Source organism: Pinus tabuliformis, chromosome 3_2, assembly GCF_031772625.1.
Source record: "Pinus tabuliformis cultivar Carrire ecotype Pingquan chromosome 3_2, CPIR1, whole genome shotgun sequence".
NCBI classification, from domain to species: Eukaryota; Viridiplantae; Streptophyta; class Pinopsida; order Pinales; family Pinaceae; genus Pinus; species Pinus tabuliformis.
The window spans coordinates 479,312,877-479,338,346 of NC_142302.1; the positions used below are offsets into that span (position 1 = coordinate 479,312,877).

General features: G+C 38.9%; 1 pseudogene; it reads right to left on the reverse strand.

Moving 5' to 3' along the window:
- The window catches only part of LOC149181374 (uncharacterized), a 64,981-nt pseudogene extending 39,799 nt beyond the window's left edge, over window positions 1-25,182 (reverse strand).
- Between the last annotated feature and the right edge of the window lie 288 nt (window positions 25,183-25,470).

Below are 25,470 nucleotides of genomic sequence, written 5' to 3' on the forward strand. Positions count from 1 at the left end.
TTCTGAATTTGAACAAATGAGTGATTAAGGTGGAATCCATTAACTGTTATGCTCTGCCTTTGAATTTGTTTAAATTTCCATGTTTTCATCTGTTTAAGGAGAATTCTTGAGACTCTCTTGCTCTCCTTAGCTCCTCACCAGTCTGATCTATTCATTCACTCAATTTAAAAGCATCAAAACGATTGCCTTCCTTGCCCCAATCAGAACTCTGCAGAAACTGTGCCTCATCCCCGAGCCCAATTTGCCTTTCCCTGTTTCCAACACAAAACCCTCAAAAACTCAAATTAAACCCTTGTACTTCATACCTAGCTTAAAATTAGCTTTTATTTCACTCATCTCGAGCCCCATCGCTTGTCTTTTGCCGAGATCGACCCGGAGAGAGCCCTCTCCTATCCTCGTGGGGCTAGCTACGAGGCTGAGCGTGGTTTGATGTGGACCTAGAACCTTGTCTTTTCAGCCTGAGACAAATCTAGGCTCTAACACCGTGCTAGACCACACTTCTTGCAGAATTCTTCAAATTCCTTACTGTAAAACTCTCCACCGTTATCTGTCCTCAACACCTTTATCTTCTTCTCTGTCTGGTTTTCCACCAGAGCCTTAAATTCTTTAAACCTGTCAAAGACTTCAGATTTCTTCTTAAGGAAATATATCCATGTATTCCTTGAGAAGTCATCTATAAATGATACATAGTACACAGACTTACCTGGTGATGGAACCTTCACAAGTCTAAACACATCACTGTGCACAAGTTCTAATATCTGTTTCGCCCGCTTACTACCAGAGGGGAAACTCACCCGATTCTGCTTCCCATATACACAATTTTCATAGAAATCAAAATCCAGAGGGCTATTACTAATACCTTCTACCATACCTTTACCATGAAGTATCCGAAGGCCCTTTTCTCCAATATGTCCAAGCCTTTGATGCCACAGCATGGTATTTTCTCTAGAGACCACTAGATTTTCTGCTCCACTTTCAGGAACCACGGAACTATTGCACCCATCAACAACAGTGCTACCTTGCAGCTTGTACAGAGTTCCAATCCGAACTCTCTGCATCAATACCAATGCTCCCCAAACCATCTTGCAGGTATCCTTCTCGAACACTGTTTTTACACCTACATCATCTAGCTTACTAATAGAAATCAAATTTCTGGCTAATGCGGGAATATGTAGAACACCCGAAAGTGTTCTAACCCTTCCACCTTGCAGCTTCAACTATACTTTTCCACGACCAATTATTATAGCCTTCCTATCATCCCCCAAGAAGACATCACCACCATCATATTTCTCATACTCACAGAACCACTCTCTATGGGGAGTGAAGTGAAAGGATGCACCTGAGTCAATCAACCATGCCTCATGATCTACAAGTGTACTTGAAGAAGCCAAGTACGCATCCCCACCTTCATCTGAGGTGGTTTTCGCCTCTGCAGAAGGAGCCTCATCGGATCTCTTTCCTTTGTTAGGAGCTTTAGATTTACAGTCCCTTTTGAAGTGGCCTTCCTTTCCACATTTCCATCACACCACCTTTACAGGTTTCCTGGAGATTTAGATCTCCCTCTTAGATCTCCCACTCGATGACTTATTTTTGTTTCTGTTCTGGGACCGTCCTCGTACAGACAAGGCATCACCATTTTGGCTCTCCATATTTTTCTGTCTCATCTCCTCCGTCAACAAGGCTGAGACTATTTCATCAAACTGCAAGGCAGTTGCATTGCTACCTATTGCAATAACTAGACTATCCCATGAATCTGGTAGAGAACACAACAAACTGATGCACTTATCTTCATATGAAATTTTAATATCAACAGATGCTAACTGACTTACCACAGTATTAAATGCATTCAGATGCTCTGTCACCGAGTCTCCATCTTTCATCCTCAAGTTATACAGCTTTTTCCGTAGGAACAATTTATTCACCAGAGACTTAGATTGGTACAAAGTCCCTAACTTGTCCTACAAAGCCTTTGTTGTAGCTTCCCCTGATACATTTAGCAATACTGAATCTGAGACACACAATCGTATTGTGCTCTTTGCCTTCTGATCCAACTTCTTCCATTCTTCATCGGACACTCCCATTGGTTTGGTACCTGGATCTACCGCGATCCATTGATCTTTATCCACCAACAGATACTCCATCTTGAGTTTCCACAACTCAAAACTCTGACCATTAAATTTCTCGATCTCTATATTTCCACTGCTCGCCATCTTCTTTCACCACCAGAATCGATCTTATAGATCTCCCACTGAACAGGGCCTACCACAGGGCCAAGCGAAACCCCTCAGCAACAAAGGCATCCCCTTGAAGCCAAATCTGCTCTGATACCAAATGTAGGTTTTAACCCTGTACAGAAATTACTTGCATACGAATTCTAAAACGCAAAATATAAATAATGCAAGAGCAGAACACATATACACAGAGATTTTCCCCTAGATCCCAAGACCGGGACTACTAATTTGATTTTTCATTATGTTCCTTCCAATGTTATAATACATATTTATACATGCCGAAGCATCCAATACCATGGACCGAAAACCATCGCATCTAATACCATGGACCAAAAACCATCGCATCCAAAAAACATGTGCAAAAATCATGCAAAAAACCATAGGTGGGTCCGCCCAACCTAAAATAGGGTCCAAAACCAAAATTTTCCAGGGCGCTGCGCCGGACCCCATAAAGTGGAGTTACGGGTGCCCCTCAAACCCCCTGTTAACTATGTGCAAAGAATATAACACAACCCAACAAGCCCCACATTGTCCCATCTCCTATCTCATAATATCAACCCTGATAATTCCACCATCAAATTTCCAATTTGATTTTGAACATCCACGTGCTAGATGTTGTTGCACCATGACATCCTTATGGGATTGCAAATTTTGGTAATGTACTAGAATTTGACAGTGAGGAGAGGTCAAACAAATGACCTCTCTCTTGACAATAAGATTCCACAATATTCTAAAAAATGCAATCAACATAAGTTGAGGCATACTACATTATTGGTGATGATGGCATTGCTATATTTTTTTAGCATCAAATGTGTTATAGCCTTGAAATTTTGTGGAAAGGCTAGAATACATGAGATCTCCAAAACCCATAAATCATTTCTCGAAATTCCTCCTAGAAATGACTTAATTAGATTATTAGTGATTTTTAAAATATTTCCTAAGTCTAAACTTAGGGAATATGACTAATTAATCAAAATTAATTAAGTTAAGGTGTGAATGTTCTAGAAACTCACACATATCGACTTCAAGTTAGTCCTATCCATCGATTAAGATGTAATCTTGGCCATTGAAGTCTCAATAGAGGATTATAAGAAGAAGTTGATGGGGATTGGAGAAAACGCTTGGAGAGTTCGATTTCATGAGCAAATCGATTTCCAGAGTAGCAAGAGTTAGTTTCTAGAGAGAGAGCTAGTGAGATCGAAGCAGTGAGAGAGGGGCAGAGACAGTGGAGATGAAGGAAGGATTCCAGATCTGGTGAGTGCATTTGTAGAGAGGCAAGTGAGCCACAGAGATGTTGATACTGGTGTAGTGCAGTAGCTTCTAGAGGAATAATGGATTTGCTGAGGAAGATTGACATTTTCAGTTCCAGAGGTCGGGAAGGAGTCCTAGAGTGCCAAAGAAGTGTCTTTCTGGTTAGTAGAAGAAGAACGACTTCATCAAAATACAGCAGAAGGCAAGCCACCCAGCCAACTACGTAGAGTAGCACAGAGGTTGATGCAGTGCCTCAGAAGGCCAAAATTATGAAGTGAAGTGGTGCCGAGAAATTTCTTGTGGGGTGAGGAAATTCCTCACTAGATTTTTCTTGCCAATATTTCTCTGTAGGATTTCCAGTTTCGACATCCAGTTGTACTCAGATTATTTCACTGTTGCATAATAATAAAAACCTCAGTTGTTGCACCGGTTTTCCCAAGTTGGATTTTTCCATGTTATGTGTGTGTTAGTATTTCTTCCAACGTTTATTCTTCCACAATTTTTTTGTTTGTAGGTTGCTATGTGAGTTATTTAGTATTTGTTGTAGGAAATAGTAAATAAATTGTTAATTAAAATAACAATTAGGAGAATAATTTCCAGTTGCAGCAATAGGATTTGGGTTTCTAAATTTTCACATGGTATCAAAGCGCATTTGATCAACTAGAGAGATTAGTAGCAAAGACAGAAGGAGTTTCGTTATTCAGTGTGGGTAGCAAATTGAAATCCTAGAGGGAGCGTAGTCACTTTTCTAAGAGGCCAAGTTACTTGAAGAGATTCGATTTTTCTGAGTGAGGGGAAAAAAAAATTCGATCTCTCCAAATCTAGTGATTCCAGAGGCAGAGGGAGCAACCCAGTATTTCCTAGAGAAAATCTCTAGTTGGACCCAACAATTTTGCAGCAGTTTGCTAGAGCAAAGCTAGCATTAGGTGGAAGGAAGAACAACACATGCTGAGGGAAAATTTTCCTTAGGAAACTTATAGTTTCAAGAAGTTCAATTTTCTATGCAGAGGAGTAGTCGTTGTGAGCAGAGTTCCTCACTCCAGAAGGGAGTGCGAATAATTGAGCAGTAGCTGAGCAGAAGGGAAGAGGAGATTTTCGACATTTGTTGAGATGGGCACTGCAAGGCTTCACGATCAGGACAGGTTGGATGGAGCTTCTAACTATGTCATCTGGAAGGAAACAATATGGCCTTAAACCATATATTGATGCAATGGTAGCAGTACCCTAGGGTGAAGATCAGCTGAACGAGTACAAAAAGGTGATGGCGCGGGCAAAGAGGCTAATCCTAGACAGAGTCAGGAATCATGTTGTATCACATATAATGGCCAATGGAATGCTTAGTGATATGTGGCATACCCTCTCCATGCTATACTAGGGAAATTTTGAGTAGCGGAAGATGTACTTATAGGGTAAGTTGAGGCTCATCTAAATGCAAAAGGGGGAAAGCATAGACCCCTTCCTCACCTGGATTCAGGAGGTCTGAGACCTATTTTCAGTTGTTGGGGCAGCACCTCAACCCATAGAGCTAGTGCGTTTGACACTAAATAGTGCCTCCGAGGAGTGGTATGTGTTTTCAAAAGTATTTTGGGTAGAGATACCTTACCCAGTTGGGAAAGGATGTGTGCCAATTTGTAGCACGAGGAGTTGCGACAAGCTTTATTGAAGAGCTCCATCAATGGTAGTAGCAGCGGATCGAAGCAGGTGAAGGAGGAGGAGCATGTAGCCCTTTCATTGAAGGGCCTGATTCAGGGTCAGGGGGAGTACTAAAAGAAGAAGAAGGACATGTCGAAGGTCAAGTGCTTCAGATGTGGTGAGCTTGGCCACAATAGTACCTAGTGTCCTCTCAGGAAGAAGGACAATGAGGTGGAGAAGGACCAATAGGGAGCATCAACAAAGATCGATAGGCTACCCTCCAAGCTGGAGGAAGGCTTCACCATGTTTTTTGACATACCCCAGGAGTCAAATGGGGTGGTTTGGTTTTGTATCCCCAGAGTAATATAGATGGGCAGGATTCTTGAGGAGGTCCTTGCTACAGGATATCACAATATTCAGTAGCAGGATGTATCAGTGATAGTAGATGTCGTCAGATTCTAGAGTGACAAATGCAGAGTCTAGCTGTAGTCAGATGTTGGGAAGTGTAGTACAGAGTTGGCAACAGTGCAAGTGGCACGGTGCATAGTCAACAGTAGCGTAGATGCCTCAATGCCAGTGCAAATACTAGCAACAGTCAGAGACTTAGGTGACAAATGCATCATGCTGATCACAGTTGTTTCAATAATTAGGATGTTTTTCAGTTGCAAATGTTGTAGTTGCAGCAGAAACATATGGAAAGGGAGTTGCAGTGCATATGTAGTGTTGGCAGCAGTTTATCAGAGTCAACCGTAGCACATATGCAACACATATCAGAGTTTCACAGTAGTTGGTCGGAACCAACAACCAGACATCAACAACATGACAAGAGAAGGTGCAAAGACACAATGTTGCTACAGGGGGCAGCAATTCTAGAACACATTCCTCACCAACAGGGAGTGTTATTTTTTGTAGCATGGGATGTGTTCTAGCCTTGAAATTTTGTGGAGAGGCTAGAATACATGAGATCTCCAAAACCCAGAAATTGTTTCTAGAAATTTCGCCTATAAATAACTTAATTAGATTATTAATCAGTTTTTAAATATTTCCTAAGTCTAAACTCAGGGAATATGACTAATTAATCAAAATTAATTAAGTTAAGGTTTGAATGTTCTAGAAACTCATGCGGATCGACTTCAAGTTAATCCTAGCCACCAGTTAAGATTCTTGGTCGTTGAAGTTTCAACAGAGGATTATAAGAAGAATTCGATGGGGCTCGAAGAAAACACTTGGAGAGTTCGATTTCATGAGTAGATCGATTTCCAGAGTAGCAGCAGTCAATTGCTAGAGAGAGAGCTAGTGAGATCGAAGCAGTGAGAGAGGGGTAGAGACATTGAAGGCGGAGGAAGGATTCCAAATCAGGTGAGTGCATTTACAGAGAGGCAAGTGAGCCATAGAGAGGTTGATATTGTGGCAACGTAGTAGCCACTAGAGGCAAAGTGGATTTTCTGAGGAAGACTGACGTTTTCAATTCCAAAGGCGGGGAAGCAATCCCAGAGTGTCAGAGAAGCGTCTTTCTGTTTAGTAGAACTACTTCATCAAAATAGATCAGAAGGAAAGTCATCCATCTAGCTACATAGAGCAGTGCAGAGGTTGATGCAGTGCCTCAAAATGCCGAAATTATGAAGTGAAGTGGTGTTGAGAAATTGCCTGTGGGGTGAGGAAATTCCTCACTCTATTTTTCTTGCCAGTATTTCTCTATAGGATTTCTAGTTTAGGCAGCCATTTTTACTCATATTATTTCACTGCTGCATAATAATAAAACCCTTAGTTGTTGCACTAGTTTTCCCAAGTTGGGTTTTTCTGGGGACATTGGTTCAAGAATAATTGTGTCATTTTATGTGTGTGTGCTAGTATTTCTTCCAGCATTTATTATTCCGCAGTTTTATTTGCATAGGTTGTAGTGTGATTTATTTAGTATTTTATCTAGGAAATAGTAAATAAATTGTTAATTAAAATAAGAATTAGGAGAGTAATTTCCAGTTGCTCTAATAGGATTTGGGTTTCTGAATTTTCACAAACATCACCATAAAGGCTATGGAGCATCTTGTCCATCCACTTGGGGTTGAGGAAGGTGCAAATTATCCTAGTGGTTGAGTAAGGGTGCTCGAAAATCGATACATCCAACACAAACATGGAATTCCAATCCCATTAGAGAAATTTTGAGGTCTAAAATGGGCCTCAAAACAAAAATGAACAACCAAAACCAACTTTATAAGAACCAATATGATTCAAGATGATGATGTCAACCATGGGGGACGATTCACATTTTTTGGAGTAAAAAAGTGAAAAGATTAAAATATATAAAAATAAAAAAACTATTTTTTCAACTCGTATTTTCAACTTATCCCACGATGATTTTACTCAAATTTCGAGAAAAAGCACTCATTTAATGAAAAATTTAATTCTTCATCCAAGGAGTACCCATGTTGTATATTTTCGATGAACCCTGCTACACAAAAAATGAGAAATACATGAAAAACTTGATTGCAATAACGTTTTCCCATGTATTTCTCATTTTTCGTGTAATAGAATCCATCGAAAGTATGCAACATGGGTACTCCTTAGATGAGGAATTAAATTTTGCATCCAATGAGTTCTCCCACTCGGAATTTGAGTAACACCATAGGGAGATAAGTTGAAAATACACCTTCAAAAAATAATTTTTTCTTTTTTTCCCTCTAAAATTTGATGATTTAATCTAATCTTATTTTGTTATTTCCACTATTGTTATATAATATTCCTTAGGAGACCCGTTTTAGACCTTAAAATTTCTCTAATGTCTTTCCCTCACAGATCCTTCATTGATGATGTCACCTCCACAGATCTAACCATCAATGAAACTACCATCAACGACTATTCTTTAGTCAGATTGTGATCCAGGTGGCCTGAGAAATGCTCAAAAGTCAAAGAGGGCTTAAGAAAGGCTAAAAAATAAAATTCCTTGGATTGTAATGCAACAGGGTTAGATTGAATATCTCATCACAATATTTTCAATGGGGCAAATGACACCTCAATCCGACATCATATGCAAAAGTTATGGCTAGACAAAGTTTTGGCCAACTAGGCCCACTACTAAATTTGGCAGAGTGCTAACTAAAATTGGTAGATCACTAATTAAATTTGGAAGACAACTAAATTTTTTGAAGCCTCTAAATTTTGTGGCCACTAACGAGGCGACAAATTGACACTTAATGGTGACGGTTTATGGTGGTAAAAAATGACAAAATTGTCGCCTACTTAATTTTTCCAATGACCCTAAAAATCCGCCGATAGGTTTTTTGAATTTGTTTTTTTTAAATAAAAAAATAAAATTATATGGGGTCGGGCCCGCCAGACCCACCCACCCATTGGTTATATATATATATATATATATATATATATATATATATATATATATATTGCAATGGCCACCATACATGCCAAATCCGACGAGGATCAAACTTGTCCGACCATTGGCTGACCCGCCCCACGAGCGATCCCACTCACTCCCACTTACCTATGCCAATAAAATGAACCGCCCAATTTTAAAATGACCGAACCCCCAATGCCCAAAATGGGGATGATCCAAAATGGAACTTGGATAAACTTCTAAGTCTAAAGTGTTCCTCACAAAGGAAAATGAAAGTCCTGCGATGCTCTTGGAAATAGTCCCATTGCATAGATCCTCTCATTCTGAATCTACTGCAACTTGAATGAGCTAAAATGGATTTTGGATGAAGAAGTTATTGCAGAAAGAAGATTGCCTTTGTCCTTTGAAAAAGGAGGCATTTCTTCTAAAAATGGCCTAAAAGGCTCCTTAGGGAAATTGCATCGCAAATTTGCAAAGGGGTGGACTTAAGGCCAGGGCAGAAGGACCCCGAATTAGCGATCTCTGACTCATTGCATTAGAGGCAGGCATGTATGCGATATCGGGACCCCAAACTTGCGATAATGTGATAACGATAATGCGATAATGCAATTGCGATAATCGGTGATTGGAGTGATCAACCAATTGGCGATCGGAGGAGCAGAAGGCAGAGACCCCTGCTGATGCGATACACGAGGTGCGATATCGGCGGTCGGCGGATCGGCGGATTGACAGATCAGCGATTGGGTGATCGGTGATCCCCGATACAAAGGGTCATTGGGTATGTGACTTGCGATAAGCTGATAAGGGCCAGACCCGATGGGAATTATAAGCCTGATTGTATAAAATTTGAAATCTGGGTTTCTCGGATTTTCTGTGTATTAATGCATTTCCGTCATAAAACCGAAATACAAAGGAGTTTTGTGGTAATCGAGATTTCGGGCGGGCCTTAGGTGGTAAGTGGTATTGGACAGGCTCCGCTCGAACCCATACATTGGCCAACACGTGGCATGGCACAAGAGAGAGAACACCACCTTTTAAGGCGGGTAATCTTTGTGCACATAAGCCACCCAAAATCACTGTCAACCGTTGGATCAGAGATCACACAGATCAATGGTGGGCTTGTGATAGCCATAAAAGGGAGACCTAAAAGGGTTTATAGGGGCGATTTCATAATGTTTGAAGTCTGGATTTCATGCTCGATAGTGTATTTTCGGTAAAACTTTGTGTATTGGAATTTTGTTCCATTTTCCGGTTTTCTCCTGAAGAAAGGACCCGATTCCTTTGTAATAACCCCTGATCATTGTGCGATGCAGCAAGAGGGTGTTTTATAAACAATGATGTGTTTGTAACGCGCAAAGCCACAGAGGCAGAAGCCAGAGGGCCAGATGAAGAGACAAAGGAATGATTATACGTAGAGAAACAAATAGGAAGCTGCAAAGCCGGAAGAATGCCTCAAAGAAGCCAAAGAGCACGATTTAGTGGAAGATCAGGCAGAGCGGAAAGCGCAAGCATCTGAGGGAGTTTTTGGAGTTGCTTGGAGGTCGAGCGGAAAAACCAGAGAGCTGAAAGTTGCTAAGACAATTGCTTGGAGGTCGAGTGAACTGTTGATAGCTCACAGAGTCGAGAGCTAGAGCCGGAGCCAGAGCCGAGAACCAGAGTGAGAGCCAGAGCCAGAAAGACAGAGAGCTTCAGAGCTAGGGATAAGATGGTGTTCTAAGCCCATTGTGTTTAGTGTAAACCAGTGGAGTTGAGCGTGGAGCTTGTAAAAGGACTTTTCCATAATCCCAGAGAGCCTAGTCGAGTTGACTAGAGCTCAAGGAGACGTAGCCCAAGAGTTTTGGGTGAACTCCATATTATATTGTTGTTATGTGTGATTGCTTGTTGCTGCATTGTATTTGCTGCTTTATTTGTTGTTATATGTTTTATATCAGTTCAAGCAAATAAACTTAAAACAGATAAACAATTTAAAACCAAACACAAGCATACACCTATTTTCAAGCATTATTAATTCCACAATTGATTAATCACTAGATCTTGGGAATATTTAAGCTTTGGAAGTGCGAGAAAGCCTTTAGTGCCCCATTTTCAGATCAGGTGGCATCGTAGCCTAAGATTGATTAACCCCACCTTCAAAGAAGGTTATATCAGAATGCTTGATTGACAGAGAAAAGATTGCTTGTCTGAGAGGTGTTTAAACAGTCAGAAGTTGATTGTATGCTTGTTTGCAGACTGACTATTGTTTGAGTTTCCAGAGGTGAAGGGAAAGTTATTGATAGCTCAATCTAGGAAGGACAAAAAGGAAGAAGGGCTGAAGGCATTCTTCTTATCCCAAAGGACCTCAAGACAATCCTTGAAGCACAAGAGGTTTGTTGCAAAAGGGTGTTGAATAAGCTCTTTATTAATCTCGCTTGAAGATTTTTTGTTCATTGGCATAATGACAACTTCTACAAGTGAGTCCTCAAATTCTTCTTTCTTCACAAGAGCCTTTGATGAAGACATGAAGCAAGACTTGTCCACCATGATGGATATGGTGAGAGAAATGTATGAGGATGGAAGGAAGAGCAACATACTTAGAGAGCAGTTGAATTCCGTGGAGGAAGAGAAGCAGTTGCTTTCTAACAGATTGCAGGAAATGGAGAGGCGACTTCATATTGCTAATATGAACCTGAAAGGGATGCATGAGTTGGAGACACAACTCTTTGTTGCCAAAGAAGCCTTAGTCAAGTGTCAGCTTGAAGAAGAGGTAAACAATTCCTGTTTATCTTCAAATTTTTCTAAGAATGCTTATATTGGTTCTTTCGAAAAACATACCAGAGGCATAGGTTTCAAGCTAATGTCCAAGATGGGCTATGAAGGAAAAGGCTTGGGTAAGCATGCACAAGGTATTGTTGAGCCAATAATAGTTGAGGAAAGGCCTAAGTATTTGGCTCTTGGCTATGGACAGTCTTATGGAGGAAGTTCCAAAGTTGCCATGAAGACCATTGAAACAGGGCCAAGAAGGAGTTGCATTGTAGGTTTTCTACCTAAAGAGTGTGAAGATTGTATTAAGGAGGAATGCAATAGCTTGAAACATCATTTGCAGGATGCAGGTGTTCAAAAGCACACACTTGAACCAGAGAGTTGTGGAAGCTCTAACAACCTTGAAGAGATTGATGGTGTTCCAAAGGGATCCACTTATTCATTTGATTCACCTCCTCATGAAGGCAATAAAGGTGAAAGAGAAAGGTATAAATCTGGTTCTAAACATTTTCCTTTTGATTATGTTCAACATGGTAAATTTCCATATAAGTATGGGAAAAGAATTGCTTGTTCCTTTTGTGGTTTGGATAACCATAATGTTTCTAGATGTTGGAAGAGAATGGCCACATACAGGAAACTTTTGAAGGAAAGGAAGCAAGAAGCCAAAGGTCCATTGGACAAGGAAAATCATGATGTCAAGAGGATGCACATGCAGTGCACTTACTACCATAAGCAAGGGCATCTTGCTAAAAGATGTTGGACTCTGAATCCAACAATGCTTCCACAAAAGCTGAAGAAAGTGGAAAGAGAAGATGGTAGAAATGGAAAGGAAGTTTCCATGGATGATGTGTTTCAGGATGATTCATATGTTGATGTTGATGTGTAGACAAAGACAAGACCTTTGAAGTGGGTTGGTAAGAAATGGTTAGAGTTCTTATCCAATAAAGATTGCATTTCTATTGATGCATATATTTGAATTTCTTTGCTAGTGGAATGCAAGTTGCAGGATTTTACCAAGAAGGTGAATGGAAAAGTTGAGTAGGAGACTCACTTTGTTGCTGCAACATTATATTTCATTTCAGCTTCGAAAGTATAGTGTGCTTAAGTGAAAGTTGAAGGATGAAATGCATGCATAAGCTTGATGTGCATGAACACAGGGATGTTGATGTTCTCCTTGTATTTGAACATGTATATGTAATTAACTTGCAGGGTTGATTGCTTTGACATGCATGTGATGCAATGTTGACTTGGGAGAAGTTAACTTGGTCTCCAAGATGGAGATAATGATGAAGTGTTTCATCTTTTGAAAAAGAGTCCTAATGGTCTTTTTCTACATGCTTGACTTGAAGAGTCATTTTTTTTAAAGGCATGTTTTGTGGGCTTTTTATCTAGTCCATCATTTGTATGCAGATGTAAGACATGGAGGTGTTCACAAGATGTGAAAATCTGTTTCTTTTGTTGAAGCAGGAGTTTAGACCATCTAGTTGTTATCTGTATTTCTGTTGTTGTTGACAACTTGTCAAACAGGTACAAATGTAAATTTTTTTGAAGCAGATGTAACTTCACATTTGTTTGAGCCACCTTGGATCAATGATCAAGGCAGAGAAGTTAAAACTACTTTCTGTGACCATCTCAGCAGGAATTCTGCATGAAGTCAAGGAGGAAAACAGTTCTTCCCAAGAGGACTAACACATCTAGGAAGGAGAGTGGTCAAAGGATTTGGTTCAAGAGGCAAGTGTATGGAGGCTGAAAGAAGAGGGTGAGGTACTCATTTACTGTACAGATCAATATGTCAGTATTTTGGAGACCAAAAGTTCTTTTAGTGGGAACGTGTGATCCAAAATGGATCTTGGATAAACTTCTAAGTCTAAAGTGTTCCTCACAGAGGAAGATGAAATTCCCATGATGCTCTTGGAAATAGTCCCATTGCATAGATCATCTCATTCTGAATCTACTGCAACTTGAATGGGCTAAAATGGACTTTGGATGAAGAAGTTATTGCAGAAAGAAGATTGCCTTTGTCCTTTGAAAAAGGAGGCATTTCTTCTAAAAATGGCCTAAAAGGCTCCTTAGGGAAATCGCATTGCAAATGTGCAAAGGGGTGGACTTAAGGCCAGGGTGGAAGGACCCTCGATCAGCAATCTCCAACTCATTCGCATAGGAAGCAGGCATGTATGCGACATCAGGACCCCAAACTTGCAATAATGTGATTGCGATAATCGATGATTGGAGCTATCAATTGATCGACGATCGAAGCGATCGACCGATCGACGATTGGAGGAGCAGAAGGCATAGACCCTCGCCGATGTGATACGCGAGGTGCGATATCAATGATCGGCGGATCGGCAGATCAGTGATCGGGTGATCGGTGATCCTCGATACAAAGGGTCGTTGGGCACATGACTTGCGATAAGCCGATAAAGGCCAGACCCAATGGGAATTATAAGCCCAATTGTATAAAATTTGAAATCCGGGTTTTTCGGATTTTCTATCTATCGATGCATTTCCATCATAAAACTCAAATAAAAAGGAGTTTTGTGGTAAGCGAGATTTCGGGCGGGCCTAAGGTAGTAAGTGGTATTGGACGGGCTCTGCCCAAACCCATACACTAGCCAACACGTGGCATGGCGCAGGAGAGAGAAAACCACCTTTTTGGGCAGGTAATCTGTGCACATAAGCCACTCGAAATGGCTGTCAGCCGTTGGATTGGAGATCACACAGATCAACAGTGGGCTTGTGATAGCCATAAAAGGTAGACTTGAAAGGGTTTATAGGGGCAATTTCATAATATTTGAAGTCCGGATTTCGCGCCCGATAGTGTATTATCGGTAAAACTCTGTGTATTGAAATTTTGTTCCATTTTCAGGTTTTTGCCTGAAGAAAGGGCCTGATTCCTTTGTAAAAACCCCTGATCATTGTGCCACACGGCAAGTGGGCATTTTATAAACAATGATGCATTTGTAATGTGCAGAGCCACAGAGCTAGAAGCCAGAGGGCCAGATGAAGAGACAAAGGAATGATTATACGCAAAGAAATGGGCAGGAAGCCGCAGATCCAGAAGAATTCCTCAAAGAAGCCAGAGAGCATGATTGAGGGGAAGATCAGGTAGAGCGGAAAGCACAGGCAGCGGAGGGAGTTTTTGGAGTCGCTTGGAGGTCGAGCAGAAAAACCAGAGAGCTGAAAGTTGCTGAGACAGTCACTTGGAGGTCGAGCAAACTGCTGATAGCTCATAGAGCCAGAGACAAGAGCGAGAGACAGAGCCGAGAGCCAGAGCCAGAGCCAGAGCCAGAGCCAAGAGCTAGATCCATGAGCCAGATCCAAGAGCCAGAGTCAGAGTAGAGAGCTAGAGCCAAAAATCCGGAGAGCTTCAAATCCAGGGATAAGATGGTGTTCTAAGCCCGTTGTTTTTAGTTTAAACCAGTGGAGTTGAGCGTGGAGCTTGTAAAAGGGCTTTGCCATAATCCCAGAGAGCCTAGTCGAGTTGACTAGAGCTCAAGGAGATGTAGCCCAAGAGTTTTGGGTGAAATCCATATTATATTGCTGTTATGTGTGATTGCTTGTTGCTGTATTGTATTTGCTACTTTACTTGATGTTATATGTTTTATATCAGTTCAAGCAAATAAACTTAAAACACATAAATAGTTTAAAACCAAACACAAGAATACACCTATTTTCAAGCATTATTAATTCCGCAATTGGTTAATCACTAGATCTTGGGAATATTTAAGCTTTGGAAGTGGAGAAATCCTTTAGTGCCCCATTTTCAGATTAGGGGATCCCTCAGGGTTTGACCCTGGGACCTCCCCAAACCACTCACACTTACTTTAATTCATTTAACCAACATGCTAAGGGAGATCCTTAGTAAATCCGCTAAAACCTTTATAAAAGAATTGTGAATCATTTGTATATAGGAGGAGGCAATGCACGGAACCCAGAAAAAGTGATGGAATCTCAATGGAGTAGAACCATGATGCATGGAATATTGGATGAATCTTGAAGATTCCCTAGGAACTAATTTTTGAAGGTGTCAGAAATATGCTAACTTTATACTCAGATTACTCAGAATTTCGTCAGGAGTCTGATGGTGTAGATGGTTTTCTGATTTGAGGATCGTGTTTTCCAGACACATACTGTTGAGGGTGGAACCATGAATATGGAACCTTGAAGCAGGAATCTGGAGGGAATATGAAAGATTCCCTGGATGCCCGAAATTGACAGTTACAAAACTAGGCTAACTTTATACTCATTTTTCTTAGTTTTTCACGAGGAACATGATGGTGTGATCAGTTTCTTTGTCTCAACAGCCAAATTTAGGTCAACCCTCAGAAGAGAATCTTTGAGGAATCTTTGAGATTCCCAAGGAGCCCAAATTTGACCAAATCAGAAAGGGGTCAAGTTTACAGTAAGATTTCATGATTTTTCGCTAGGAATTCAACCATGCAATATGTTTCTTCAACAGAGGTGTGCATTTTCAGGTCATTCCCCGTAGTGGAGGTATAATATGCATTGATTCCATGCCTTCTTTTGATTGTTGTTGAGATGATTATTTGATGTTGAGATCCTTGTTTTCCATTTTGTTGGAGGATCCTTGTAAGCCACTTCATGTGAGATTTTGGTATTTTCTCATGCTGAAGGAGAGGTTTTATGAGTGGGAGTTCTTCCTTGTATTGACAAAGAAATCATCATGTACTCATCATCATCTTGCACCACATAATGAAGCACCCTCCCCACTCTTGACATCGGGCCTAGAGACGTAACTCACACTGGGTGAACTTCATTATCAAGTTGTGTGTGTTCTTTGATTTGACGGTTGCCTTTATGTTTCCTCTTCTTTAAAGTATGCACATGTGGTTTTTCATGCTCTTTCACATGAAATTCTGCTAACATCACAGAAGTAACAAATCTTGGTTAATTCTAGTAGCTGAGAGAATCCATATCTGATTGCACATTGTCTTACACTTTCACAGAGGTAGCTTCTATGTTGGGAGACTTCGAACCAAGTGTGTCATTCCTTCATCTCTAATTTTTTTGACATCATAAGCTCTATATGGGTGTTTCTCATTGACAAACTCACCACAGAGCATTGATTGTTGGTACACTGTAAAGACTACATCATAGCCATTACTTGGCTTAATCATATTTCCCAATGTGAGATCAAATCCCCATGGAATCACCAATGAATGCAAACTACCCATGTAGAGAACTTCTCTGCTTAGAATTTAATGGACAAACAAAACATTATTATAAACACAAAACAACAATCCAATTCATTAGTTTACAAATACTTCTACTCTCCATTTCTCTGTGTTCCCTTTAGTGAGGAAGTTCTTTAGCTCATACATGCTCTAATACCATTTTAAGATATGGGATAGTAGATCTTATTGCACACAAAAATACATTGAGAGCTCTATTTAATAGTTTAAGTGTACAAATATAAATACACAAAATATTTTCTCAAGATAGATACAACTATCTCTACCAAACTATAACCAAAATTAAATAATCATGATCACATATATTAGGACAAGAGAGAGTACATGCTCTGACAAATAGAAGGATATGACTAGAGGAGATTGACTTGCATCTTTGTCTCATAGTCAAATAAATGGAAAAATAAGTATATTTGATGGTGGGTATAATGGTATTGTGTACAAGTTAAAAATCAAGGTACCATTTCTAATTATAACCTACCATGTTGGAGTAGATATTACTTAAAATAAATCATATTTCCCTTTGGCTTTCTTTTTGGGAGTATTCATGATGGAGAGATTAAATATTTGTTTAATCTTCTAGTTATATATGTTAGAGATTAATGATGTTATTAGCATGCCGTGGTCATTAACATCGTTGTTTATTGTGTGGATTGAAACCATGTGGATCTCAAATTTATCGATTTCATTGTTCCAAGGGTGTTTCGATTATATAATTCAACAAACCCAATGAGTGTTTGAAAGTTTTGGAAAAGAGGTCTTGGTTTATGTTTCAAGCTAGGATCTTCATTAAACTTAGCTTTTTGAAGTTCAATCTTATGACTATGTTTTTCACCACTAGCATTGTGTGGGTGTGACTACCAAATCTCCGTAGATTCATATGTGGGTTTTGCATGTGATGGGATAAATTGTAAAAAAATTGTTGTGATTTTCAAAGCTTGAACTCAACCAAGGAAACAATGATGGTATTACATATTCCTACATTTGTAGTAGGACTTGATTTGAGCAAGTGTCTCCGAGAAAACCATCATGGAGTGGAATGATTAATGTTAGATACAAGATTGTCATTATGAAAACCCAACTTTGAAAAGTATAGTATGTCAAGCAATAAGTCATTTGTAGGATCCATGTCCCAAGGCTCTCATCTCATAAGGGAGAAAGGGTAAAATACTAAACCTCGAGGTTGGAATCACTTAATTACAACTCTTAAGTAAATTGAAAGAGTCTTTGGCTTTTCCCATGAAGGAAGTGGATAACCATATGGCTATATCCATACCCACAAAATTATACTCTTGATTGAATGAAATTTTGATTACAATCACCTTAGGGGTTTATAGATTGTACACGACTCGAATATGTTAATTATAAAAGAGGACACATTCCTTATATCAAGTGTGATGTAGTTCAATAAGTAGTTTTACTAGAGCTTCAACCAATCCCACACCCTTTGTCAATGTGGAGGGATGTCCAATAGAGGAAAGGGGAAATGTTATACCTACAAATTGTTTAGATCTATGATAAGGAGATATAGCAACAACTAAAATATTTGTAAAACTTATTTATCAATCAAGTCACAGATTTAAAATTTGGTTAATTGTAGTGTTAACTAGTTACTTTGATATAGTGTAATGGGCTAGCTCGAGCACTTGAGAGCTGTGAATAACTAAAAGTGAACTATAACCACATTTTTGGGATTTTTTTGGCACAATTCCTCATGCACCCTTTCAAATTGTAAAAAGAAATATATCACATTACTTTACATATAAAATTTATTCATAATAATGAATTCTATGAATGCACTATTTTGGGGCAAATTTTGGGAAATTTATTTTTTGGCTTCTTTGAGAACCCGTGTTTTCTAATGAGGATAGAGCCATGGAAATTAGCCACTAAATCCATGGAATTCATATCCAAAGTTTTTTTGTATGGGGAGCTCTAATGGCTTTTTCTTTCTCACATTGTTTTTTATTACTATAACTGATTTAATGAGCTTCCTAGTTAATTGTATGATTTGTAGTTAATTCAAGAAAATGTGATTCTCCTCAAAATTGTTGAATCCTTCAATAAGCCATGAATATCATGTGACTCGATGGAAAAACCATCGGGCTTATATATTTTCTTTAGCTTGCTTACTAACCTTCTCTTTTGTGTTTTGTAGATACAAGAAAGCTCGGGAGGCCCATGAAGATCAAAATGAGACCATCCCAAATCATCATGCTAATACTTTGGTTGATTTTCCTCTTAGAGAGATTAATTTGATGCGCTTGAGTGATCGAAGGAGTGAATAGAAAAATATGAAGTTCAAGAGAGCTTTTGGATGAGTGAGAAACATGCATATAAATGTAAGTGTTGATTTAGTATTGAAATCATTTCCTAAATTTATAAATTTCAATTTATGTTTCGTGGATACTTTGAGAACTGGCATAATCATTGTGCAATCTACCATAAGCATCATACAATTTATTTTCAAACATTATTACTTTTATTATTGCTATTATCTTGTTTGAGTTACTTTCTAAAACTTGCCAAGTATTCTATTAAGCTAGATGCCCATAACTTACAATAATATTTTAACACATTGAAAAAAAATTCTATAATGATATTTGAAATATTATTAAAAAACAAAAAATCAATAAAATCATTTTTAATACATCATAAACATATTAATTACTTTTTAAATAAATAATCATCATAAAAAGCACAGATATCAATTCAATCAAAATCCTTAAAGGATCTTTGTAACAGAAGACACATAGAGTGTTTGGGTAATCCTTAAAAAAACATATCTTTAGTGGTCTCACCACCAACGAACTCTATAATACATTTACACGCAAATAATTCATAAAACTACCAAGTGCTCTACGCCATTATTTAAGATTACAAATTGCTACAGATGCCATTATTTAACATTACAAATTGGTACAAATGGGCTGTCAAATTTGGCGCAAAGGAGTTGGATGGTCTCATGATTGTTTTGTTTTTTGGACTCACTAAACGCTATTGGTAACATAACTCTAAAGCAATGTGAAAACAATGTTCGATGAGGACCAATTAACATAAACATGCCTACAGTTTGAAACAATTAACCAACATGGCCATGGCTTCAGGGCAGGAGCGTTAGAAATCCCTTTAACGTGAAGGATCAACCATAACAATCTTTTGAGTGAAGGGAAGTTGACGTTATAACATTCATTTTTTTATTTTCTCTGGGTTTATTTCGATTGCCTGAATATTGGGCAATCAATCTTTTCAGCGAAGGAAGATTGAGGTTATAACATTCATTTTATTTTTCTGGGTTTATTTGGATGGCTTGAATATTGGGTAATTATAGAAGAATTTCTCTGGGTTTATTTCGATTGCCTGAATATTGGGCAATCAATCTTTTGAACAAAGGAAGATTGAGGTTATAACATTCATTTTATTTTTCTGGGTTTATTTGGATGGCTTGAATATTGGGTAATCAGACAAGAATTTCTCTGGGTTTATTTCGATTGCCTGAATATTGGGCAATCAATCTTTTGAGCGAAGGAAGATTGAGGTTATAACATTCATTTTTCTGGGTTTATTTGGATGGCTTGAATATTGCGTAATCAGAAGAATATGGACGCAGTCAAATAATTGATTATACAGTTTTATTATTAAATATTTGGAGAATCAGTAATCTACATAAAAATGTCTATTTTAATTAATTGTAAATTTTAAAATATTATAAAAATTTAATAAATATAAAAATATAAAAAAAAAAAATTGTTTAGATAATCTTCGGCAAAATCACATAACCAATCTTTTGTCGACGCGTTTCGAACCAACCAGTGTGGTTCATCGTCAGGACAAGTTGAAGAACAGATCCAGCTTAGCCTGTTTAAATAGCTAGAGCAGAGACACCAAAAGTCACCTGGCCAAAGGTTGAGTTAAGAAGCAAGGTCAAATTTAGTTATATGAAACTAAAAATTAAATTTATAATCATTTAAAAGTCACACAACAAAATAATTTACATCAAATCAACAACTTCAGTGATACAAAATATTTTTGTAATTATAATCGCATCAAATCAACAACTTCAGTGATACAAGACATTTTTGTAATCATCCCATATTTATGGCACATTTTCAATAACCAAATAAAAAGAAACAGCAATCGTCCAACCTAAGAAAAACCCATACGTCCATGAACGCAACAAAAATTTCAAAACAAGTAACAGAAGCGTTACCGCTAAAACAAAATTATAAACTCATATTAAAAACGAACAAACGATTGTTATCCTTTTACATCGATGCAAAGAGTTGTTCAAATTTTGACATGGATGAAAAGCTGAAAACCTGAAATGAATGTAGATGTGACAAGAAAATGAATAGAGATTAATATGGTAAGGATCGTTTGAACTTTGAAAAAATTTAATGTCATTAAATTGGATTTAATGGAGCTGTAGTCTAATTAAACAGAGGAATTGCTTGGAAAGTTATGGAAATTCCGGTTATATTTAGAGAAAACAAGTTTTTTTTTCGGAGAGAAAAAACATCATAGTATTATATTGAGTCAATATAAAAGTTCAGATGGTACATAAAAAATAGCCAGCAGGCCAGCATATATGAGACAAAAAACCTGTAGGAATAGGACTTCCCAGAGGATATGAAAGCCAACATCATCAGTCCATAATCACAGCTAACAATCTTCAGATAAAAGAGCATCAAATGGCTAGACACATATTACAAAAAGGGATAGTGCATAAGGACAGCCAGAAAAACTTGATATACACTAGAGGACGCAGAAAAGATGAAGAGAAAGACGCTGAATTAAAAACAAAAAAGACTCATAACCCAGGAACAGAAAAGTCTTGGATGAAGCAAGAGAACTCTCCATGAGAAACCATCATGGACCATGAGCCAGAATCTAAAGTCAGCCCCTTCTTTGACAAACAGTCAGCTTGGAAGCTTTGGGAACGGAAGATGTGGTGAATGGAGAAATCTTTCATGTGCCCCCAGAAAAAACATAATCCTGTCCATCCACCCAGTCAAATGAGGACTACTAACGTGGCAGGCACCCTTTACATGGTCAATCATTGTTTTTGAGTCGCCATAAATTGAAATGTCCTGGATATCAAAAAACACACAGAAAGCAAGCAGACCTGCAAGAGCCCTCGCCTCAGCCAAACTATTAGAGCCTTTCCCACCGTTCCATGATATAAAGTATTGCAGCTTCTCGTCCATAATAATGTGGACACCACAGCCACAAATATTATGTTGCTCGGCCCCATCAAAAAAAGCACAAGGAGCTCTGTTGAGAGGGCTTTCATTCTCTTTCATGCGACCTTTTTTCATTTTGGGTTGTTTTAATGGCACAACATCGTGGATGGAGATAATATGATGCAAGATAGACTTTAGGGGTTCTTTTGAGTCTTTGAAGATTTTGGCGTTCCTCCATTTCCATGCGCACCATAGGACAATGATAAAGAGAGATCTCCATGATTCTCTTTGAGCGCACCACCATTCAAAAGCTGCCTGGATTGAAACAAAAACAACATGAGGGAAACCATAAAGCAGAGACAATTCATACCAGATTTGTAGAGAAGAATTGCACTGGAAGAACATATGATAATTGGATTCCTCCGCTGATTCGCACATAGAACATCTACTCGGTCCGTGCCAGTTCCTTTTCCTCAAATTTTCCCAAGTCAAATTTCTGTTGTTGAAGACCAGCCACGAGAAAAGAATCATTTTAAGAGGGCATCCCGACTTCCAGAGAATCAGAGGATATATAGAACAGGAGCTAGATGCCTTTAATTTAATCATATCAAAGTATATATCTTTAACACGAACCGGCAACTTTGCATTTGGCACAATCCACATAAGATGATCCGCAGACCCTGAGCGATGGAAACCAAAACTACAAAGAGCATCCTTCATAGATTTCCATACGGAAACTAGAGGTTCTGGCAAATGAAGATCATGGGCTTCTTTCCATAAAGGAATTGGGCCATGCCAGACTGATATTAATTTGTCCCACGTAAAAATGCCATTTCTGTAAAAAAAGAACAAGAGGCTTTCAGGGATGAATAAGCATTCCTGCCGACCCATAATTGGGTCAATTCCAATTAAAATTCTGTTGTCAGAATAAAGACTCCATCTCAGATTCTTGAAGAAGTATTGCTCAACTTTGTGGAGACTTAGCCAAATAGCAGATCCTTGTTTGGCTCCAATTGATCCCTTCCTGTACCAGAATTCCAAATCTTTACCTTTCATGTATTTCTTTTTAATAGTGATACTCCACGGCCCTTCACCATAAATACCCCTCCACAGCGTTTTGCATAGGAGCGCTTTACCAAAAATCCGCAGGTCTAACAGGCCCCAACCACCAAGATTCTTTGGTAGAGAGATCTTATCCATTTTGGACAGATGGAGTTTCCTCTGATTAGATTTTCCGCCCCATATAAAATTTGCAGAAACTCTGTTCATTTTGTGTATGATACTTGCTGGAAGGTAGAAAATATGAGCCCAGTAAACAGCTAATTGCGCTAAGACAGCCTGTGTTAAAATAATTCTACCTGCCAAGGAAAGAGTCTTATATTCCCACGCCGAAATCTTTTTGTAATATCTTTCTATCACCCATTGCCAATCCGCTTTGGAATAGCCCTTGGCCTTCAGCTGAAATCCCAGATATTTCAAACCCTCCTTTAGCGATCTCGACTCTATACCGAGCAGCTCAGAGATCCAATTCACCATTTCCATGTTGGTATCATTGTGGAAAAGGGTAGATTTTGCTCTATTAATTTGTAACCCAATAGCCCTATGGAATCTATTAAGAATATCGTTGAGGCATATCCAGGACACCCTGCATAGCATAGCAAAGATGAGCATGTCATCAACAAAGAGGTTGTGAGAGATATAGATGTCCCTGCAAATCTTGACAGGCCTGCACCTATTTTCGGCCACTGCCTTGTTAATCTGAAGGCTGAGAGAATTCATTGCCAATATAAATAAAAGAGGGGAAAGGGGGCACCCCTGACGAAGACCCCTTTCCGCTGGAAAGAAAGGAGAAGGCATTCCATTTATGATGACCACGTAGTGGACATTTTCAACGCATGACATAATCCAGTTGATGGAATTTGATTTTAGGCCGATCTTTGCCAATAAACATCTAATGAATCCCCAATCTAAACAATCGTAGGCTCTTTGCAAGTCAATTTTCAGAATGGCCGCATCTGATTTTCTTGATATCATTGAAAAAAGACTTTCCTGTGTTATAGCAACTGCATCCAAAATGTTGCGCCCCTTTAAAAAAGCATGTTGGTCCTTGGAAAGAAAGGTGGCCAGAGTCGTTTTCATTCTTTCAGCAATAATTTTAGTGATAATTTTGAAGGATATATTGCATAATGAGATCGGCCTGAAATCTTGGAAAGATTCCGCTTCTGCCTTTTTTGGGATTAGAGCAATCTGTGTGGATGTTGTGATCTGATGAATATTTCCAGAGATTCGAGATGCTTCAACCATCCTCAGCAAGTCTTTCTTGATGATATCAAAAAAGTGAGTAAAAAATTCTATGGTCCAGCCGTCCAGGCCTGGGCATTTATCCTTTTTGAAAGCCTTCAGAACTCCAAGGAGCTCCTCCTCTGTGATTGGCTGAAATAGGCTCACGTTTTTCTCATCATCGAACATTTGTGGAGCCAATTCAATACCCCATAGAATGTCCTGAAAATCACAGACTTCCCTTCTTTTGTACTGGTTTTTGAAATGCCTCACAGCTTCATTCGATATATCATGTTTAGATACGAAAAAACCACCCTTACCATCATTAATTCTCCATATTATGTTTTTTTCGCACCTGGCATTTGCAAATTTATGAAAAAACCTAATGTTTCGGTCACCATCCTTCAGCCATATTGCCCTGCTTTTGAGCCTCCATGAGGCCTCCTCCTGTTCCAAAAGATTTTGTTTTTTTTTTCCAGTTCTCTTATATGACATTTCATGCTAAGAGGAAAAAAAATTTCATCCATAGACCCTAAAATCCTGTCCAACTCCTTTTGTATTTCTTGAAGCGCCTGTCTATCCCTTGTTCTTTTATCATATTGCCACTCTTTTGCCACCTTTCTCAAAACAAACATCTTGTCTCTAAACATCATAAATGGGGGGGACAAATCTCTTGCGGATAGATCCTTCCATGCCTTAGAAATGATCTTATTGAAATCTAGGTCCTCTAACCATGTTCTATTGAATTTAAAGGGATAACCCATTCTGAAACCCTTCTCCCGCCAGCTAAGGAAAATTGGCCTGTGATCTGATGTAAAGGCGTTCCCAATGGATGAAATAGGCATGCCCATTTTGTCTATGATGCTATCATGCATTATGAACTGATCAATCCTTTTAGCAATATACGCCTCTCCCGACCTTCCGTTATCCCAAGTAGGCATCATTTTCGAAGGAGAAATATCCACAAGATTTCTATTCAGAAGTTCCAGCTTAATACGGTCAGCAAGCGAGTGTCTTTTTCTACAGTTACCCCAGCATTCGTTAGTGCTTAAAGTTACATTTAGATCGCCTGCAATCATCAGAGATTCAATATCAAAATTTTTTGAGGCAAACAATTTTTCCCAGAAAGGGATTATGTTCTTATAAGGCGCATAGGTGTTCAAAATATTAATTTGGAATCTTTGACCTCTGATAAATGCCGAGATAAGAATACCAGCAAAACACTTGTAGGCTTTGGCACTGATCCATTCAGGATCCCATAAGACTGCCAGCCCCCCTGACAGGCCTCTTGCCTCTGAGGCAACCATATACCATGAAGGAAGCATTTTCCTAAAGTAAGATATGGATACCTGATTGCTGTGCATGGTTTCTTGGATTAAAATAATTTTTGGCCGAGCTGTGTGAAAGATGTCCCTTAGCGCCAAGAATTTTGGGTTTGCGCCTAAACCCCTAATATTCATGGATACAATAAAGGTCATTTGGACGAGTCACCAGCCATGCTTGCTCTAAGAGGTTGTGATTCAGTCATATCATATATGGGAACATCGATTAGTGATAAGTTCCTTACTCCGCTATCTGAAACAATTGTCCTCCCC